Raw genomic sequence first — 22,272 nt, 5'->3', positions numbered from 1 at the left:
TCGCTCGGGCTCCGGTGGCTTCCCGTTTTTGTTTGGGGTTCTGCCACTCCGTCTATGGTCCCTGCCTCCACCCCAAAGAGGTGTCTGTAAGTGGAAATGCGAAGAACCGGGATCCGGCAAGAGCGGGTACTGGGCCCTGCGCAGATGCCTCCCTATACGTGCTGGATTGGCCCCGCCCCCGGGCCCTGGGTGCCCGCAGCTTGCTCCTGATGCCACCACTCTTCTCACGCGGGGGCTGGGTGCAGTGGGGCCTACGTTATACCCTCCACCCGGGGGCTGCGGCAGCTTCTGGGCTCCGGTCCTACCTGATCGGTCCTTCTAAGGACTCCAGCTTCTCCGGTGGCTGCTCAAGGGGCCAGCTCGGCTCCCCGAGCATGAAGGAGAGTCAGGACTGACAGGGACCTGTGATGGGCAAGACAGGAGGCCGGGAGGAGCTCTCCTATCCACATGGGCTTTCCTGAGACACAGCCCTGTCAGGTCTGCCCTAACGCCTCTCTTCAAAATGCAAATAGGTTCCAACACGACTGCTGTATTAGAGACCAAGCGAAATATAGCATGGGTTTTGCACGTGCTCGTGCCCGAGTTCATCCGTGAGAGACGGCAGGTGGACAGACTTTATCCAGCGGGACCGAACCGCACAGAAATACACAGAACGCACGCATGCACACACCTCCAGTGCGCGCCAGCTACCTCAGTTTACCTTGTGTGTTATGAGCCACAGCTGTCCACAGCTGGTGTAGAAGCTTTCGTCGGGGTTCACCGTCCCTCCGCCACCTCAGAGTAACCCACGAGCTGCCACCTTCTGCCACCCAGTTCCTTAAACACACAGGTCTCGTTGAGAGAGCAAATGCCTTATTTATTGCAGGAGTTGTGTATTCCTAAACCACGTGTAATGTGTAAAACTGTGCTACTGTTTTTTTTTTTTTTTTAAGAGAGGGTGGGCGTGGGCGGGCGGGGGGGTGGGCAAGGGGGAAGGAGGTGGGGAGAGGGAGAGAGAGAATGAGTCTTAAGCAGGCTCTAGGCCCAGGGCGGAGCCTGATGTGGGGCTACATCTCATGACCGTGAGTTCATGACCTGAGCCAAAATCAAGAGTCGGACTTAACCGCTTAACTGGCTGAGCGATCCAGCACTGTTTTCTCCTTCTTACTTCCTTTTCCCCTTGTTTTTGTTGCTGCCTGGGATTGCACATCTGTCCCCGTCCCCTCATCGAGCGTTAGCAGCTCTGTCTCAGCCTCAGTTCTCTAGGGAACCCAGGTTAGGCTACAACATTGCACCTGGAGGGAACAGCAACTGCAAAAGGTAGAAAGAGGCTTGGTGTCCCCGAGGACAGGAAGAAGGCCCGCATGGCTGGCGCTCAGTGGGGGAAAGGGTATTCAGGCTTGATGGGCAGAGAAGGCGGGATCTTTTATTTAGGGTTTGGTCAGCCAGGGAAAGGAGTTTGGACATCGGCTGAATTGCCATGAGAAGCTACTAGCTGGTTATAATGCTTGGGAATGGCGTAATTTGGTTTGTATATTAAAAAGGTAACTCTAAACTGTGTTGGTCCACTTGTACACAGACTTTTTATAGTACAGTACTGTAAATGTATTTTCTCTTCCTTATGATTTTCTAATAATACCTTCTTTTCTCTAGCTTACTTTATTGTAAGAATACAGCATATAACACATATAGCATTAAAAAAATAAATAAAAAGGTAACTCTAGCTGAGGTGTGAAGGATGGATTGTGAGCAGCAGGACTGTAAATTGGGGGGGGGACCTCTCAGGTCCAGGACAAAAAGAGGGGGCCTGGACCAGGGTGACAGAAGTAGGCCTTGGGGGTGGCAGGCATCACAGATGCCCCTGTGGACCTGGGAGGAAAGGGAGATATTCCAGGGGACCCAAGGTCTGGTTTTGTGCATTTCATTATTTTGCAATTTGGGGCAGGTCACTATTCTTTAGTGAAAGGAAGAAAAAAAACATTTAAAAAATTAATGAAGATTTGGAGGCCAAGTCGCAAAAGTGCAAAGCTCATCTGCTGGCTTCGGAATTAAAAATAAAAAGAGGGGTATGTGGGTGTGGGCGTTTGACAAATTATGCAAGGGAAGGCGGTTGCTTCCATTCATCCCTTTCAGGGAACAATAACCACAACGTGATAAGCCGCATTGCAAACCTTGTCTCTGTCTGAAACGTGGCCAAAGAAAGGAAAGATTAATCACACAGGGAAGGCTGATATCTCAGGGGCAGATTAAGACAACAAGTTAGCAATTTCGAGTCTGATTAGAAACAGCTAAAATCAGAACTTCCAGTTAAGGACTATACTTTACACAGCCCTCTTTTTTGAGGGGGAGCACGGGAGTAGGGAGGGAGATTGATTTAAGTTAATTAAACCTAGTGCTTAATTAAGTGTGCTCAGATACAAACTGTATCCTTTTTGCATGGTTAATGCAGACCTGGGTTCACAGCTCCATGAAATTTGCTGGCTGGAACTTTTAACGAGATGGGGAGGTTTCCATTAGCTACACGAGTGCAGGCATTTTTCTAATAGTGAGAGTTATGGAATGCTAGGATGGGTGACTTAGGGATGGGACAGAATCCCTTGCTCAGGAGAGTCAGGCAGCCTGGAGTAACAGAAAGGGTCTAGATTTGGGGGTCAGAAAAGATGGGTTCTCATCTCCACGGGGCCTCTCATCAGCAGGGAGACCTTGGCACGTCATCTGTCCTCATGGACTCCTCGATATTTTCATCATGCGAAATCCCTTCATGACTTCACCCTCATGCTCCATAAGGATTCTGTCCACAAACTACACTTATCAAGTCCTACTTTATTTCCATTTGCGATTCATCAAACATGCACGTAGTAACGGCAATAGGTAACATTTACCACGTGCTTCGTCTGTTCATTCCAGATTCTGCTGTATGCATGTGACATGGATGAACTGCTTGATTCTCTTCACATTTCTAAGAGGTAAACACTATTAACCCCACTTGCCAGAGGAGAAAACAGAGGCACAGAGAAATAAAGTAACCTCCCCAAGGTCACACAGATAGTAAATGACAAAACAGAAATCTGGACCCAAGACTCTGATTGAACACAAAGAAACAGTTTGTGTTTAGTTTGTGTTGGCCTCGACCTCTTTTGCCTCCCCTAAGGGCTGGTAGCCAAAATGTCACCGGCTCAAGCCTTTGTGTTTTTGAAACCAGATACTCATCCCTGCTCCTAACCTCCCTCCAGGAGTTAAAAGGCCCCGATGTCAAGATGCTTAGAAAGCTCTACAGATACCTGGTGCATAAGGAGGAGGGTGGAGGGGCTCGTGTGCTCAGGCGGGCTCCCGTTGGCAATGCTCCCGTGCCCAGCAAATGAACTGGTAGCAATGATGCATCTGAGTCAGAGGCATTTGGTCACATAGGTCATCCAGTGTTAATCAAGTGGTAGGACTTACAGAGGTGATGTCACTGCTTTCCGAGTCATTGGGCTCAGTGGACGCAAGCTTTGGTAGGATTTTTCTCCCTGTTGTTTTTCGGGGTGTGAACTCAGGGGTTCTCGAACATGCTGTTCCTATTGTTTGAAGGGACCCGATGCTTGGGCAGCATCTGTTTTAGATACTCTTTAGGGTGGGGGCAGGGTTTTACCTTTGCTTCTCTTGTGGCACATTCTCCCTGCTGTGCTTCTCAATCTCAAGCTACCAAAGGGAGAGTGATGGCTCGTATTTATGGTGTCCCTGCTGAATCTTCACATGGGAAGGTTCTGGAGGCAGAGAGCCTGTGTCCAAGCCCCAGCTCCACCGTGGTGGGACCTCTGGCAGGTCACTCTGTCACTGAACCTTAGCTTCCTAGCTATAAAAATGGGGTAAGAACAGTACTTGTCTCAGAGTGGTTTTGAGGATTAAAGGAAAGTGCTAGGAGCACTTCCAACTCAAGAAGCTTCGCCACTGGGGCTCTTGGGTGGCTCAGTCATTAAGCGTCTCCCTTCAGCTCAGGTCATGATCCCAGGGTCCTGGGATGGAGTCCTGCATCGGGCTCCTTGCTCAGCAGGGAGCCTGCTTCTCCCTCTCCCGCTCCCCCTCCTTGTGTTCCCTCTCTCGCTGTCTCTCTCTCTCTGTCAAATAAATAAATAAAATCTTAGAGAGAGAGAAAAAAAAAGAAGCTTCGTCATTAATTTTAAACTCACTTACGTCTCATAACAACCCTATCGGGGAGATAAGGTTCTCTCCAGAGGCCCGGGGAGTTAGGTAAGTGACATATCCAAGGCCACACGTCTGGAAGGGGCAGAACCAGGATCTGAACACAGTCCCTAAGGCTGAGTTGGAGATCAGTGGTGGGGGGGGCGGGGGGAGGCTGCAATCCACACCTGGCTTTGCCACTCTGAGAAAGTCACTTCAGCTCTCTGGGCTTCAGTTTCCTTATCTGTGAAGTGGGAATAATGCTAGTCCTTCTTATTAGGAGAAGTATCAAGTATAACATAAACTCAAAGTATTGGGCTACTATTAAAAAAATGATGTGGAATAAAAAAGAATTCCTTAGATAGACCTTCCTTTCATTTGACCCATATTTCTAGACAAACTTCCTTTGGGGCAAACCTTGGGTACCAAGTTCTCCCGGGAGGCACATGGCTAACCTTGGGTTCCCGGGGCTGTGCTGTCCCTGCTCCGTGGAGAAGCAGCTTAGGACAAGCAAGGCATCCGAACCAAGTGCTGCTGGGAGTACGCCAGGTCCCCCTTTCCTCTAGTGACGGGTTCTACTCGTCACTGCAGACACCATGGGTCAGGGATCAGGCGTGATGTTGAAGACACAGATGCTGACTTAAATGCCATGCATCGAGGACTCCCTCTGAGGTCAAGGTCACCTTGTAGCTCCTGGACCAGAAGAAATTATAGGACTATTCTAAGTTTGTCTTTGAGGATTCCTCCTCCCAGATGGCCTGATACTTTCATCTGGTGGATTTGGGGAAACATGTTATTGGTTGCAATAGCAGTCCTGATTCTGGATCCCCTCCCTGTATCCATCCGCACACTTGCACCCGTAACCTTGTTGAGGCCTCCCACGGTGACACTGGCCAGGTGACTTGGTTGGCCAACTGGATGTCTGTTAGCAGATAGGATGCAAGCCAAGACTTGCAAAAGCGCTGGCCCCTTCCGGCTTGCACCCTTGCTCCTCGGCCACTACCATTACAATATGCCTGGGCAAGACCACTGGAGGGTTAACCGTGTGTGGAGCTTGATCGACTCACCCCTGTCGTCCCAGCTGAGGCCATCCTGGATCAGCCAATCCCAAAGATGTGGGTAAACCCAGCCATGATCTGCAGAGCCACTTAACCTTTAAGTAACCTCAGGTTCATGAGTGAACCCAACCCACAAAGGCTAACTCCTGTAGATTATGAGCTAGAGAAATGCTTCTTGTTGTTCACCAGTGAGGTTGGTGGATGGTTGTTATGAAGCGCTATTGTGGCAATAAGTAGTGGATACACACACATCCATATGTACATATTAAAAAGTATAGTACACTCTGGCTTTGGTTAGAATTTGCTACACAATCTAAACTTTCCTTTCTCTGCTTTTGGAGATACTGGCACAAAATTTTCCATTTTCCATATACACATCCACTTAATGTAGACACTGTCCCATCACGCCAATGAAATCCTGATACAAGAACATGGAAAATTCGAAAGGCTTTTCTCCCCACCTTATGTCTCATGCTTCCTCTTCCAATCCATTTATTTTAAATAAAAATCCAAAGTATATTTTAAATAGATAGGTCCTATTTGTCTAAGACAAGCTCCCATTCCATGTCAAGAAACTGCCCTTTGGATAATCAACCAGGCTGTGGTTCTTTTCCAAATGTAGCTTCTGTAAGCTCCACAGAGCCCTCCTACTTAGACTTGCTCCTCTGCCTTCACATCCCATCCTCTATCCGTGAAGAGGCAGGAGGCTTCAAGGCACCTATTGCTGCCGCCGCCCCCAGATGGCCCTCCCAGGGGCCGGCAGTGGGTCCCCTACACTGCCCCCAATGCCGCTCGGGCCTTTTGCTAGGTGACGATCGCAGACCAACTGCATTCCCATCCCCTCTGACTAGTAGCCTCACAACTCCAGGCAAGCTCCCCAACCCCTGTGAGCCTCAGCCTCCTCGTCTGCCCGGGGGGAGGTAATGAGAGTGTCTATCTCACGGGACTGCCGTGAGGATTAAATGAGATAGTACGGCCCCAGCATACGCGGCATTGTGCGAGGCACAGTAAGCCCTTGATAGATGTGAGCTATTATTATAATTGTATGCATGGTGCCATGGGAACCTGAAATCCTAGCGAGCAGTTATTTAATACTTACCATGTGCCTACTGTTTTGAGTATTTTAAGAACTGTTTTAGTGCTTTTTATACGTTTATTTCATTTTTTAAACCTCATGATAACAGTTAGGTTGTCATATAGGTAGTGTTATCTCCAGTTTCTGGATGAAAAAAAAAACAGAGGCACAGAGAAGTTAAGTAACCTACCTAAGAGCACACAGCTAACAGATCACCATGATAGCCCTCTCCACTCTCCCTATTTTATTATAGTTCTTCACCCATCCTTCCCACGGGTGGGGGGGGGGTCTGGAATGTGTAATTAATTTGTGCCTTCTCAGTGCTTAGCACATGTCAGATCATCATATTAGGGGAGGATGCCACAGAATGTTCTGTGTCCCCCTGGTCTTTTCTCTTTCGGCGTTGGCCCCCTTGAGGGCAGAGGACTGGGTCTCCTGATCCCTGCACCTGCTCCTTACTGAATCGGCCGGGTGGGACCAGATGGTGCCTTGAAGAGGAAACGAGCTCCTTCTCACAGTGGCTCCGGGCTCTCCACACGCCGTCTCACAATCCAGCTGGATTCAAGACACAGGAAGCAAACAAGGCTTTCAGCAGCCTCAGGCGAGCAGGGGTGAAATTAGTAGATTGGTGTACAAAGAAGCGTTTAATAATGCTATCACGCTACCCGTCCTCACGGAGCCGTTGTGACATTCTGCATTAAAGAAGTGATGACTCTCAGTTGCTGCGTGGAACGGGGGCCTGGCATCAGGTTGGCTCCCAGCCCCCAGAACACTTGTATTTTCTGGCGGCGGATGGCATGCATACGGGGATCAGGGGAAACCGATGGCTTCGTACAAAAATGTCCTCGGAGACACCTCGAAGCCCTTTGTAATGCGGCTGCTCTTCTGCTCGCCTGTCAGGAGCATCATTTTTGTCAAGTATTAAGGAGCTGTTTGTTAAACTAATGTTGTCATGGTAACTGGGTGGGGGGAGGGGTGCTGCAATAGTCTGGTGCTGCCCGAATTATAGCATATTAATCAAGTGCGTGGTGCAATTTAATGAGTTTCCCCGTGTGCCTCCCTGTAACGATGAATGTAGAGGACCCAGGGACTTGGGGTTTGCCCCCTGTTGTCACTGTTGAAGACGTGTTCCTTCACCAGTTCCTGGTGCTGTGCTGTTTGCTGGATGGATGGATGGATGGATGGATGGGTGGATGGACAGATGGATAGATGGATGAATGCCGGAACCAAAATTTTACATGTTCTCATTAGAGCTGCTTCTGCCCACTCTCCCGTTTTACAGTGGGAAGGACTTTTGCCAGAGAGTTAGGGAAAGTCAGAGAGGTCAAGGAAGTACATGGGGGCAGGCACGGCCAATGGTTTCCTTGCCTGAAAGGAGGACTAACGGCAACAACAAGCGGGCAGAGCAGATGCCTGGGTTCACATCCCAGCTCCATCTCCTCCCACTGTGTCACTCATGAGGGAGTGGCCTGCTCTCCCAAGCAGCTCGTTTTCCCATGTGTCAGAGGAGTCATGACCATGCGTACTCGGAGGGCCAGGAGGGGATTACAGACGAAGCTCTTACCACAGCGCTTGGCCGATCACATACTGACCATCACCCCCGCACTGCTCCCTCTGGTAAGAACAGCCCCAAGAGAGGCCCCACGGTGATTTCATGGTCTAAAGGTCTAATCGGGCCCTGACCATCCAGTGCAGGATCCACACCCAGGTCTGGTCAACTCTACTGCCATGCCATGTTCTTTCCGAGGTCGGCAAACTTTTTCTGGAAAGGGCCTGATAGTCAATATTTTAGGCTTGGTGGGTCACATGCAGTCTCTGTTGCGTGTATATATATATATATATATATATATATATATTTAAAATCCTTTAAAAATATAAAAACCATTCTTAGCTCACAGGCTGCTCAGAGATAGGCATAGTTGGCTGATCCTTGCCATGCTGTCTTATGAGGAAACAGGAAAAAAGGGAACGCAAAGTGAAAGGCGACACATACAGAGCTTCTTCTCCCACTAAGAGCGGGTTGAAGCTACACGTAAAAAAGAAAAACTTGGGCCCAGGAATTTGTTTGACTTTAAAAATCAAAATAGCCCTGGTGATTCCTTGCCGTCCTGCAATGTTCGTTCTAATTTACGAAGGGAGGCACAGACAAGTAGGGTGACCCGGCCACGGTCACGCTGCTAGGAAAGCACAGAGCCGGCACATAAACCCAGGGGTCTGGGGCCAGGCAACCTTGCCATCAGCCCATCCATCTACCCCCACGACATCGGAAACAATCTCTATGCTCTGTTATTCTGAGACTCCGGACGTCCTCCACCAGCTGATCTGGTAAAGAGCCAGACTCTGGGGGCTGGCCGACCTATGATCCAGTCCCAGCTCTACTATTACTGAGTCTGTGACCTTGGAAATGATGAACTTTTTGGTCTTCAGTATCCTTGATGGTAAAATGGGGGATATTTGCTGTACCCTCCCTCTAGGTGGTTATGAGGTTAGCAAATGGCCCTGGACGTGCCAAGTGCTGGCCAGATGTCACCACAGCTATGACAATGATGGTGGCAGGCCAGCCCCCAGAGATGCTCAGGCCCTAATCCCCAGAACCTGTGAATGTTGTTACTTTAAATGGCAAAGAGGAATTAAGGTTGCTAATCAGCTGACCTTAAAATAAAGAGAGTATCTGGATTATCTGGGTAGGCACAATGAATCACAAGAGTCTTAGAGGTTGAAAAGACAGGCAGAAGAATCAGCTTCGGACTGAGGCAGCAGGAGGGAAACTCAACTGGCCATGGCTGGCTTTGAAAATGGAAGAGGCCATGAACTGAAGAATTAGGGAAGCTTCGAGAAGCTGGAACAGGCAAGCCATGGAATTCTCCCCTAGAGCCTTCCGAAAGGCATGCATCTTGGTGACACTGATTTTAGCTCAGCGAGGCCTATTTCCGACTTCTGACCTCCAGGACCGTAAGCTTGTGCGGTTGCAGGCACCCAGTAGTCTGTTACCACCGCAAAAGGAAAGAGGGAACGGATACACTGTTTGCCATAGAAAGGAGAAGCCTCCTGAGCGCGGAGCCACCTGAAGCAGAGACGGCGTCCTGCACAGGCTGGAGGGCGAGAGCAGGCCTGCTCTGTACGCTCACGATGCTGCTCACCCAACCAACCTTAGGCCTGCACACGTGACCCGAACCCCTCCGCTCCAGGACACTTGCTGCGATGGCCACCAAAGCAAAGCCCTCTTCCTGTGGGGGTTGCCGAGAGAAGCTGCTGGATCTTCGGGGGAAACTTGCCCGAGCGAAGCCCACACAGAAGAAATCGGGAGTGTCGAGATGGAGAGAAGCGAAGCCTGCTGACATTGTTTAGATCCAGCTGGGCTCAAAGCCAGACCAGCTCAGACTTTTCAATTACATGAACTGCTTTTTTGTTTTAGACTTCCATCAATTTGAATCAGATCTCCAGTTTGTAACCAAAAGTCTGACTAATATAATCAAATATCCACTTAAGTACTGTTACCTACTAGTTTCAACTGTTATCATTTCCTCGGCCAATAATCTTTGGGCCCCGAAAGAACATGGAACGGTGTTTAGGGCAGGGCCATAGGGCAAGGTGTCAGACGGACAGTAGGGGAAGGTGGGATGCCATCTCTCCTGTTCAGCTCAGATACACTGAGTCTACTCCTCGAGTAGGAGCAAGAAGAGCTGGAGGAAGGAGCAAAAAACCCCTCACACACTACTGAATGGGAGTGTGGTTTGAACTCGCACCTGGACCTGTGGAAAACCACACACCCTTAATGGGGTCTTCATGTCTAGTCCAGCAGGGCACCTGGGACAGTGGTAGCTTGGTTTCCTGAATGAGTGGTTTCTTCTGGTCTTGCCTCTTAAATGCCAGTAGCGTCCCCGGGTTCTGTCCTCTGCTCTGAGCTGTCCCCGAGAGAGAATGCAATCACCCCACGGCCTTGCCTCGCTCCTCCATCAGCTGTCTGTCCATCTTCATTCCTCCCCAGTAGGCCGGAGGGATGTGGCACACGCCCTTTGGTGATGGGGACAGTTGCCCACATTGATTTTTCACAGGACAGTGAGGGTGGGGTGGGGGCTATGCCAGCGTTGGGGAGGGTGACATAATTTGAAAAGAACCCAGCTGATGGTCCTCTCTTCCTCCCCCAGGACTACCCCCATCAGGTTGACAACCACCGACCTATATGTGGATGACTCCTGAATTAGTCCATCCTGGCCTGAAACTGCTTATGCCCGTGTTGGACATTTCCACTAGGATGATGACACGGAAATGAATAGCAAGACCACGGCTAATGTAGTGCAAGCTTGCTCTTCTTGAGCACTCCCTCTGTGCCAGGCATTGCTCCCAACGCTAGTGTACTGACCCGTACGGCCTCTCAGGCAGCGAGTAACTGCGTAATCCCCATTACACAGATGAAGACACTGAGGCTCTGGACAAGGAAATGACCCCTCTAGGGTCACACAGCTAGTAAGTGGCTGAGTCAGGATTTGGATTCCCGCCATTCGGACTCCGGAGACCACCTGGGTCACCACTGCTCTCCACTGCCTCCCAGTCCCTGGGCGTCCCACGAGTGCGTCAAATACTACGTTCCCAGGGCCTTCTGCACCAGCTGGCGCGTTCTCCCTCTCTGTTCACTACCATGTTCAGCAGGACCACTCTCAGATTCCTAAGCCAGGAGCCTAGGGCTCCCTCTTGACTCCCCTGTCCTCACTTTCTGTGTTCAAGGCCAGTCAATGTTTTTTCTGAATTGGTACCCTGGGGGGCAACTCCCCTCGCCCCGCCCCTGCTGTGACTGTCCCTCTACAGGGCCACGCCTTCTCTGCTGGGCCAGCTCTCCGCTGCTGCCTCCTGACTCCATCCGTCCGTCCGTGCGTCTGTCCTGCCTTTGGTCTGTCTTATCTGTGGCCCACCCTCTGCACTATGACCATGTTACGTCTCTAAACCAGAGACTGCATTGCATCAGCTGCTTGGTTTCGAACTTCTGAAAGCTGCTCGTTGCTTCCTGCAGGTAGTCCAATCCTGAGCATGGCGTCTGAGGATCTCCGGGCTTTGACTCATCCGCGCTGGCCCATGTCAGCTACCACGGGCTCCCCGACCAGGCTCCACCTCCTCCGGCAACAGGGGACTTCGGGCATCCTCCAAACGTCCCAGACTTCCTCTCCCTCCGCCCCCCTGCGCATGCTTCCCCTGCCTCCCTATCTGCAGAAGTTCTTCCCCTCCCTCGGGTTCTAGTTGAGAGCCTCCTGGGAAAACCACAGGCAGAAGGAAGGACTTTGTTTCTGGGGGTGGGAAGCTCACAGTCTTGGTGTCAATCCGGGGGTCACAGGACACACTGATTTCTGCTCTGATTTACTTACTGATTTTGATTTACTAACTCTGTGCCAGCCCCTGTTCTAAGCACATTCCATAAACTCAGTAGTCATAACTACCCTGTGAGGCGGCCCATTTTACAGATGAAGAAACTGATGTACAGAGCAGTTACATAACTTGGTCAAGATCAGGGGCTAGCAAGGGTGGAGCTGGGATTTGAACCAAGCCAGTCCGGCTCCCAAGTGCATGGTCTTCCTGACCCTGCAGTGGTGCTTCACACTGGGTGCTGGGACCGCAAGGTCCATGGGAATCCAGAGAGGGGACAAGGGCCTCAGAGGAAGCTGCCGGACGTGCTGAGGTGACACCCCTGCCTGCCCAGGGCCTCCAGGTGATGGCTCCTCAGGCGAGCCTATGCTGGCCACGCCCTCTGACCTCAAGCCCCCCCCAACCCCCCGCCCCAACCGTGTCCCCACAGCACTCTCAGCCCCATCCTCAAGAACGATGAGATGAGGCTGGACAAGGATGAGGAGAGGGACCCACAGCAGGGTCATGACACAGGGAGTGGAGGTACAGGGGGTTAGAAGGACCCATTCCTCCTTCCCTCCCCATGGGGCCCTGGGCTGACTGCTGGCCAGGCCTTCTCCTGGGGTGGGGCAAAGGAGGCTCCTCAGGCAGGGGAGCAGGCCTTGGGCTACAGAGCCATTCTGCTCCAGGCCTCAGGAGAAAGGATAAAAGAGAAGCATGAGGTTGTCCAGGCCCGGGCCAGAGAAGATGGGGCAGATGCTCCAGGAGGCCAGTTGCCCCCTTAGAACCTCTCCTCTCAGCCAACAACCCAGGAGTCCTACGAACTCTCCTGGGATTCCCAGGCCTGCTCCCCCACCCCTTGGCTTCTGTGACCAAGGGTCTTGCTCCTCCAGCCATGTGGGTTCCTCTCCCTGCCTTACATAGATTTAACTGGTCTTGACTTTTCTTTTTTTAAGTGAGAACCTCAACTCTCTCCTGAAGAATTCTCAGGGGCTAAGGCTGAAACTGGAGCTCCATTTCAAATTTCTTGCCCATTTTTAACAAGTAGATCCCCTCCTTTGGCATGCACACACTCAAATTCACTTGGTATCAACCTGACATTTGACCACCTTCACGGTCCTGACTTTCCCTATAGGGGGCGTGGCATTTGGGTGTTGACATTTGCTGAGTTCAAGGGAAGATGTGGACACGGTCTGGTCACTGTGTGGTTCAGCATCCTCTGGAGAGACCTGTGACCAAAGCCTTCATGCACATGCCTGTCAGGACCCTGGGAGCATCCGCTACTCCACCCAGAGGACCAAGAGCAACTCAAGTTGAAGGTTTAAGTGGACCTTTCCCATTGAAAAATCATTGAGAATAAAAAGGAAAAGCCTCTGAAAAAAACTAACAGGAGTCATTTGAAAAGTATGATGCTATTTTAAAAAAATCTATCTGTAACAGCATTTTCTCGAACATATTGTAAGAAGAAAGCTATGCTTTCAGGGGGACTATAGATAGGAGGTGGTACGGGGGAGAAGAAATAGCAGTTTTTTGACCATCTTTTTGTGAGCAGGATCGCCGGCGAGGTCTCTTCCGCACTTTATCTCACTTACTCTCCCGGATGGCCCTCTGGGGTGTATTATTTCCCCATTTTACAGATCAGGAAACTCAGGGAAAATCTAGTTCTAGACTGTTTTGTCTCATCTTGTGCATAGAATTCTGCAAAAAACAGCTTATTCCCAGAGAGTGCAGCCAAGTCTAATTCAAATTCTCTGGCAATTTGAAATAGAAGCCAAGCTGCCCATTGAATGATTTTCTACCTCAAAAACACCCTGCTTTCATTGGAGTTTCGGTCGTATCCATCGTCAGCGCACGGAGTAAACGTCCTAGGAGAACGGGTCAGGCACGCTCAGCCGCGTGGTCAGACTTGCTAAGCACAGATCACTGTGGGCCCCTGCACTGACTCCAGGTAACTAGCTGCTAGTTCATTTATTCCATTCACTGAAAGGTAACAAAGCTCCCGCATGCAGGAGATACCCAAAGATGAAGACTTCTCACTTACTCGGGTTGGTTCCAACGTGGTCCAGATTAATGAAGTTGGGCCGTGCTTTGCCTCTCTGATGCAAAACAAGGCTGCTGATAGAAAAGCCCGAAGTATGGGGCTGGGGAGTGAGTGGTTTTAGAAATTGCTTTGTGCAGGGATGCCAAAAACTGGCCCGGATGCTACAGGTCCTCTTTCTTGCTCCCTCAGCAGACATCACTAATCCATTGCAGCACAGGATTTCTTGGATAGTCCTCGGAATCCTTCTCAGCGCCCTGTCCCGGCAGCCATGAGCAATTGATCGGAGTCCAGAAGATGAAATCTCCTTACCATCCCTGCCCTAGCCCGGGTACCTCATCTAAACAGAGGTGGCACAGAAGCTGAGAGAAGCTGCAGGCATGACAGAGCCAGGGACTGGGGCTTCTTTCCTCTGAATGCCTCCCCTTTGAAGCTGCCCAGGAAAGCCCCTCATCCCCGGCCCCTTCCCACTAAAGGGAGAAGTGAAGTGGGGGTCACCTGGCAAAACGTGAGACATTTTTGAAGATCCCGCAGGCACAGGGGCCGTGCCTGTGCCGTAGATGATTTGGCTCACACTACAGTCCTACTATCCATCTAGGGTCGCAGTGGGATGGGCAGGGGAGGTGAAAGCAAGCCCCTGAGCAAGCGCATTCTATAGTCCAGGTCTACTGCTAATGCCTGATAGATGTCTCAGGCAAATGCGATTGTGTTGAAAGGGAAAGTACACACTGAAGAAGGGAGTGCCTGCAGGCTCGGAGAGGGAGCGGCCCCAGGAGGCTGGGGTCTCACCTACTTATAGGGAGGTTCAAGTGAGGGGTTGAATATCCATGGGACGGATGGGGGATTTGCCCCTTTAGTGTGGAGCTTTGGGGGACCTCGCCCACACTTACTTTTGGTCACTTGATGCACGCGTCCTAGCATCTTCTGCGAGCATACTTTGTGCCCTCAAGCGCCCCTGTGGAGGGGTCATTCTCGCTCATTAAGGCACTTAGGCGCACGCTTGGGTCTCCATAAAAGGAGCCTGGCGTTTCTTTCCTTAGGTCCCTGACTACCTGTAGGCTGACTGCAGCCTTCTCTGTTTTGAGTTCTGTTCCCTGATCCCTATGCTACCCTGCCTACAACACCATCACCCTGCCTCTCCGCACACTTGTTCTCCTTTGGGTTCCGGGCTCCCCACACCTGTGTGACACACACACGTGCGGTGGGCACTCCTTGACCCATGTTGGAGATGCGGGGCTCGCTCTGCCTGTGGCGCTTGGCCCATACCCCGACAGCCCGGAGAGCACCCTGGGCGAAGGTACCCCGCCCCGGACAGGGTTTCAGAGGTGGCTGCTTGAATGGGCTGGCGTATGTCCCCATTTAGCCTGCCTGCCTACTGTAGTCTCCCGCTTTTCTGGCAATCCAAGCTGCCTAGGTGTCTCTTATTGGGGGGTACCCAAACCATCCCCCAGGGGCCCTCCTTGGCAACGCAGTCTGGATTCTTCTAGGTCTGCCTGTGGGACAAATATGGGCATTTGTGGAGTGTGAGGCTTGGATTTCAGCAGCTGCTAGCTCTACCCAGTTCAGGCAAGTGCAATTTTTATTTGAACCCTGCTACGAGTCCCGGTGTTGACTGGTGCCTTTTACAAAGCGAAGCATCATTCTGAGAATCAGTCTCCCACCTGAAGAGGCAGCCAGACCTCACCGGGTAAGGGATGGGGAAGGGGGCATTGGCTGTGAGGCTTAAGATCGCGCCACCCCAACTCAAGTCTTAAATGATGTTCCATCTGCGTCAACAGAATCTTTCTTCCGTACGGTGCTTTTCGAGTTGTTAAGATCATTTCTGCAAGAGGAGGAGGCTCGCCCTGGTTTTCAGTTCACTGGGGGACAAGGGGGTCCTGAGAAGCCAGACCACTTTTCAGGAGGGCCCCCAGCAAGTAATAAATGGCTGAGCGGCCCCTGCCTTTGGACGGGTACCAGGACTACAATGGCCCGTCAGAGAGCGAGCTGGGGAAATGGAGCCAGCTTTTCACAGCATCTCCATTCTAGAGAGTGGGCGCAGGGGGTGTGATCGCTTCCCTGTCCCCCCTCCCTCCAGTTAAGCCCAGGCTTCTGATTCCCAGCCCAGAGCTCTGTCCTCTGCCTCATGCTGTCCCAACACTGAACCTTAATCCAGGGTCATGTCCCACGTGTAGAAGACGAATAGGGCTAATGTTTATTGGGCACTTACTATGTACTGGCCCAGGGCCAAGCTGCTGGACAGGGGTTAATTCACTCCTCCCAGCCACCCTGTGTGGTAGGTGTTATCATAATCCCACTATCAGCCGAGAAGACTGAAGTATATAAGGTCAGCAACTTGCCTGTGGCCCCACAGCTTAGTGGAAGAGGCGGGATTTGAACCTGGGCGGACGGACTCCTCCTTAACTAGACATCACCTCCCTGGATGGCTCCCCATCACTCTCCCTTCCAGTCAAGTGACAGTCACTTACTGAGCACCTACTATGTGCCAGGTCCTGTCAATCAAAGACACAGCCCATGCCCTCAAAGCCCCACTCCTGCTTAAAGATTTGCCAAGAAAGCATCAAGTCCTGGCTCAAATGCGTTGTTCAGGCCTCCCCTCCCATCCCTTGTCTCCCACCCTCCAGCCCCGCACAGCGCTCAGGACTCAGCTGAACAGACAGCCTATGCACAACGACTGTCAAACTCAATTCTCATCCCTGCTGTCAGTTTCTTAAAGAGCAAATCCATCTCTGGCCTCCCACGGCACCCTGCCCTCAGGGGCCCTTGATAAATATTTACAGCTGCAGCTGACCCAGGCCCAGGGGAGGACGACCCAGTCACAAAGCACAAAGGAAGCCTGGGGGCTCATTACTCAGACCTTCCCATTCACAGTGGGTGTCCCTCCTGTGCAAATTCCCCACCCGGGGTCTGGGGTGCGATTCTTCTCATGCTAGCTTGAGTGTGTGGTCCGGGTCTTGCCAAAGCGCCCCGACCCCTTAGGAAGCCACCCTCGCTGTCCTCCCACAGCCTGGGGGCTGGGGGAATCCTGTCACAGCGTCCCCCATACCCTTTTTTTCTGGTCTGTGTGGCCTGGATCAAAGCTCTGGATGGTGGGACTAGCCGGTTAATCTTTTGGTGGTCTTGGCAGGGGTCAGGGCTCCCCGGAGCTTCTACTCAAAACCGCCACTGTGCTTGAGAGTTGCCCACCCCATCACGTACGTGAGGTGTCGTGGTACGTGTGGCTGGCTCACTACCGAGGCCAACGGACAACAGGTCTTAGGAAGACCCGAGGGTCATCGCGTCGAGCAACTTCTGAAGTTTTACAGCAGAACCCCATCAAACAGGCGGTGCTGAGAGAGTGCGCGCGCTCACAAGCCCCCCACCCCTCACCCTACTACCCCTGGGGGTTCCGGGTCATCACAGGAACAGAGTCTGTAAGACACTGCCCTAGTCAAGACCGCTCCTTCCTTCGACATCGACGCTTCGGCAACCTGCACTTGCATTCTTCCAGTGACAGGGAACTCACTACTTCCAGCGGATGCCTGTTTCACCCCGGCATAACCTCTTTTGTTAGGAATTCGTCCTTAGGCTGAGTCAGTAGCTGCCCGTTCTCCAATGACGGCCCTTTGTGCAAAGGTGGTTTTCTCACCTCTCATTGGTCAGGTCCCCTCAGGGCTAGGGCTTACAAACCTGTAAACCAGGTAGTTCCCTCTCTGTTCTAAGAATATCTCCCTAACCCTGGTTAGAGGTTCCCTGGACACAGTCCCAAGCACAGGCCCCCTGGATGGTGCATCCGAGCTACTGTCATCTGAGCAGAGAACGGAAACCCAGGCTCCACAGACTCAGTTTGCTTCTAGGGAGGGACTGGCAGGGCCCCAGTGAAAGCCAGGGGACTCACCCCTGGATTCTCTGCACTGTGCCACTTCTAGGTGCATCTGCAGGGAAACGGAGTCCGAGCTACGAAAGCCAGCTGCCCCTGGACAGGCTCCAGGTCTGGCCCCCCCGCACCCCCTACGCATCCCCTTTCCCTCCTTGAAATCCTCCGCCCAGCACGTTGTCACTCACCAGCCCCGGACTGCTTACATCCTGGGAATCTTGGTACACGTTGACTCCAAGAGCAGTCAGGGTGTCGAGTCCTACAAAGAAGAGAAACTCAATATTAAAAGCAGGGCAGAGCAACGAGGTATCCAACTCTTCTTCCAGGCAGCCTGGAGGCACCGGGGGACTGGGATGGAGAGACCGTATGGGAAAGGAAAGGGAAATGGGAAGGACTGGGAAGGACGAAGCTGCCCATTAAACCGACCTCAAAACCTCTGGGCTTTGTGGTGATGCTGAGAAGGGTGCGGGGAGGGGGAAAGACCCTCACCCTGGGTGAGTCAGCAGCTCGTGGAGAAGCAGGCCTTTCAGGAGAGGGAAACCAAAAGCAGGATCAGATGGGGCGGGGTGAGGAGGTGACTCCTGCACCTCACTCCGGCTCTCCTGGAGTCCTTGGAGTCGGCTCCTAGCAGCGGCTGGCTGTGTGTGGTTCCATTTTGATGAAGGTGAGGGGAGAAGCCCTGTGCGCAGGCCTCAAGTCAAAAAGATACTGCAGTCCTTCAAACAAAAGCCCCAAATGCGTATTTATATCCTGGGAGACTCCTGCCAAGCGAACCCTGTGTGTGCTTTGAAAATTCCTCAGGAGAGCTGTAGCCGGAGGAATAAGGCGTGTGCCCGGCTCAGAGGCTGCGTTCCCAGCATGGCAAGTTGAGGCCTGAGCTCTAGAGGTTTCTGCAGCCGGCAGAGGCCCACCTGCAGCGCACGTGGGAGCGTGGAGCAGCGTGCTGATGAGCCGTGCAGGCCGTGCTCCTCACTCCCCACACCCAGCCTGCCTCCAAAGCGAAACTTGTTTTCTCTTGTTTCCCTAAGAATTCTGAGGTGAGCAGAGGGTTCTCTCTTCATCTCTGCCTGTTGGCAAAGAAGAACCTTTTGACTGGAGGGGGGTGGAGGTGGGGGGAGAAGGATCTTCACCGCAATAGTTTCTGCGGACGTGTTACCACGCACCGGGCGCTGTATACACCTGCTCTGTATTCTTGTTCTTCAAAGGGAAGCTCGCATCACCTGGGAGCTTGCTGGAAAAACAGTGTCTCAGGCCCCACCCGATCCTACGGAGTCAGAACCTGCTTCCTAACAAGCTTCTTGGGTGATTCCTGGGCTCACTAAAGTCTGCAGAGTTCTCCTTTGCAGTCTTGGAAGGTGTAGTAATATTCATCCGTAACCATGGAAGGAAGGAAGGAAGGAAGGAAGTCATAGCCCATTCTTCAGGTGAGTCAAAGAGGCTCAAGAAGCCACAACTTGGCTACGGTGGTCTTACCGCCAGTAAGTGGTACAGCCGATCCAAGCCCAGTGTTCCTTTCCACGGTGTGATCTTGGGGGAGCAGAAGGGGTCGGCAGGCCCGGCTTGGTGGGAGGGCTAAGGGAAGGGCAGTGGGCCAGGGGTGGGTGGATGACCTCAGGCTCCACAGCGGGAGGGGTCCCTGGAGAGCACTCAGGGAGGGAGGCATTGCACATGGCAGGCTGGCTCCCCTCCTCCCCACTTTTGTGAGGGCCCTCGAAAATTTTCCAGTTAAAGGTGCTGGGCCTCCTTCCTGCAGGAAAAGTCAAGCTTCTACATTAATCCCAGTGGTTAATTTATGCCGATTCCAGGGAGTTTAGCTCTCTGGCCCCTGTACTTAGAACTAACCATCCAGCGGAAGAGGTACCCAGGGGACCATCGAACCTTAGTATCTCAGGCATTGATGTGCAGGAAAGCCAATACTCTGTAAAGCCCTTTAGAGTTTAGAAAGAGCTTTTCATCCATTAGCTAATCGCTCCTTAAAAGAACTTGGGGAGTGTCACCAGTGCTATTTTGCAGTTGAGGAAAATGAGGCACAGAGAGGTTAAGTGATTTTCCTGAGGTCACACAGCTTTTGGGCAGGTTGGGGTTGAGGTCCTCTTACAGCTCAGCTGCTCTTGGCGGGCAGAGCCGTCACGTCACAGGTTTATGATGCTCTTACTTAGTTTCGCCCAGCTCCATATGGCTTTGCTCTACACTCTGCTCACAGAATGCGTTTACGGAATAGACTCATGGGCCAAGAGGAAAATGGTCCACAACCCACACAGGGGGGTGTGACGGTTACCTTTCTCCATGGAAACTGGCCAGCTGGCGTGCTTGGTTTATCAGTTACTCACATATTACACGTTAGATCGTTCTTTCCACTGCACTGTCTTCCCTAAGGCAGATTAGCTCACAGAAGGTAGGGGATGACGTCAGTAAAATCCGGAGGTCGCGGAGGCTCATAGGCAAATGTTCCCAGCACATTAATGTTTTGCTCCACATGATGGCAACCGGATGCAAAGCCCCTGGACACAGCTGAGTGCAGCAAGCCAGGAGGGCTCCTGGCTGTCCAGACGCCCACCTGTGCCATACCCCGCCTCTCGGCTCAGCGTGGCCACGTGCTCTGTCTTAGCAACCCCTGCTGCTCAGGCCTCTCGGGTCTTTGTGCAAAGGCCATGGGCTAGCCCATCTATCTCTGCTACCCGGTGGCAAAGGCTGCAGCTGCCCTTCTACCTGGAATTTCTGAGAAAGGCATCTGTCCCTTTCTGCCTTCCCAGCCCCTCCCATCAAGCCCCCTCTTCCGTTGTAAAATCTAGCCCGGGCAGTGACTCAGACCCTAGGTTACTGATGTAGTTTTTTAATTCACAATTTAGCATGCCCTTTGAACTGCACTTGTATCCTCACTAGGATTGTGCTTCATTACAGACTCGGGTGGGTCGTGAGGGCTCTGCTGTCCCCCAATGGTCCCCCAGAGCGCTGTGATTTTTGAATTTTTCGGAATGCAAGGTTTTACAGGAATGCATCTATCATTTTATAGCAGAAACGCCTTCATTATGTCAGCTGCATTACAGGTACTGATATCTACTTATTAAATATGGAATATGTTAATACTAAATCCTGAGTATATTAAACATTTGATTAACAGTCATTTATGGAGTACCTATATACACCCGATTGTGTGCTAAGGACCAGAGAGACATAAATAAATAAGACCCAGTCCTCACCTTTAGGAAACTCACAGTATAAAAAAAGAGGAAGATAAATTCTAGTCTGAGTATGAGAAAGGACAGTGTGTGCAGAGGTGGGCCGGGGGCCGGGGGTGGGGGTGCAGCTCATGGATCCCTCATTTGTCTCAGGATAGAGACCACATTCCTTACCCCAGGGCTTCCAAAGCCCTGCAAAGTCTGGCCCCCCCGCTCATCTCGCCCTGCCTCACCTTGCCCCACTGTGTTCTGGGCTCACTGACTGACTCCTAAGCTTCTTGAATCCCCCATGCCCTGGGCAACCACATGGCTCTCCTTAATCCCTTTCCTTCAATGCTCTGTCCTCCCCTTCCCCTAATTAGTCCCAACCCACCCCGTAGGACCGAGGGAGGCAACACACGTAACATGCTGAGAATCCTGTCAGCAGGTACGTTAGCTACTCTTATTACTGATGATATTTATTATTATCCTTCAGCCGGTGGGCTGCTGCTTCTTGAGCAGAGAGAAGTAGAGCAATTTGCGTGGGGTTGCACAGTGAATTATTCCCAGAGCTGGGGGGAGTCTCAGCCAGTCGGTCCTGTTCTCCCTGTTTATCCTCAGACCCAGCACTGTACCATCACCCACAAGACACCTGATCCTAACCAGCATGGGGGAGAGTCTGGAGTCTGGTCTCGGAGACAGGACATCCGAGTCTGAGTCTTGCATGCTTGTTCGGTGCTTGCACGCCTATCACTCCTCTCCTCAGGACCTCGGCTGCCTCACCAGCCAAGTGGGGCTCTAACAGAACCTCCTCCTTGGGCTGGCATGGGGGGGTCCAACGCCCTGGTGCCGAACACCGTTCCTGCACATGGAAAATGGCAGCTCTCATGGTGAGCACTGCACATGAATTAAAGGACATTTTGATGTCCTTCAAGCTCTAAATGTGCACACGTTTCCAGTCTTCCTGGCTCAGGACTCCTTTCACCAGAAAGTGCCGGTCATATGGAGCAAAATCCCAGTAAGGAAAAATCTGCCTATAGGATTTCCCTTACAGTTCCCCCCTCTTCCCCTTGTGGCCTACTTTAAGCCTACTGGATTGCTAGACACCTGAAGGGGGGAAAAGGGAAAGGCTACTTGAACGGTTTGTAGGAGAAAAACACGTCCCCCACCCCCGACCCCGCCACGGTCACTCCCATTCAATTTCTTCATTCAGCAAACATTTAGCAGATGAGTAAGAAACTCCAGGTCTGGTAAACAGGTCATTCTGTCCTGCGGTGATGGCCTCATCTTGAGGAGAGGGCGAGGAACCCGCGGTGTACAGGGGAGGGGGGTGGGGGGGCTCCGGCCAGGACCAGTCCAGACTGGACACGAGAGGAAGGTCAAGCACAAAAAAGGTGGGGAGCTACAAGCCACTTCTGTGTGGCCATCATTCTGCAAACTGGAGGTGCAGTCTTCAGTTGCCTGTCTTTGTTCTAGAAAATGTTTCACCCTGGTCACCAACAACAGCCTTTCATTCAAAAGAGCATCACTAGCCAGTAACTAACACAACGGCCTGAGCGCTGGTTCTGTGCCAGGCACTGAGCCGAGTCCTCCACATACCTTCTCTCTCTCCC

The 22,272-nt window shown here is 51.9% G+C and overlaps 1 protein-coding gene across 2 annotated transcripts in view; it reads right to left on the bottom strand.

The window, feature by feature from the left end:
• The window catches only part of ZHX2 (zinc fingers and homeoboxes 2), a 154,290-nt gene that overhangs the window by 67,114 nt on the left and 64,904 nt on the right, over positions 1-22,272 (bottom strand). For both annotated transcript variants that reach the window (XM_032415941.1, XM_032415942.1), the window contains exon 2: positions 17,690-17,760. The gene's annotated coding sequence lies outside the window, so the exon portion shown is untranslated. The remainder of the gene's footprint in view (positions 1-17,689; positions 17,761-22,272) is intronic.

The sequence above is a fragment of the Phoca vitulina genome, unplaced genomic scaffold, assembly GCF_004348235.1.
Source record: "Phoca vitulina isolate PV1807 unplaced genomic scaffold, GSC_HSeal_1.0 scaffold18, whole genome shotgun sequence".
Lineage (NCBI taxonomy): Eukaryota > Metazoa > Chordata > Mammalia > Carnivora > Phocidae > Phoca > Phoca vitulina.
Note: the sequence above shows the minus strand (reverse complement) of the source record. Positions and strands in the feature narration are given on the sequence as shown.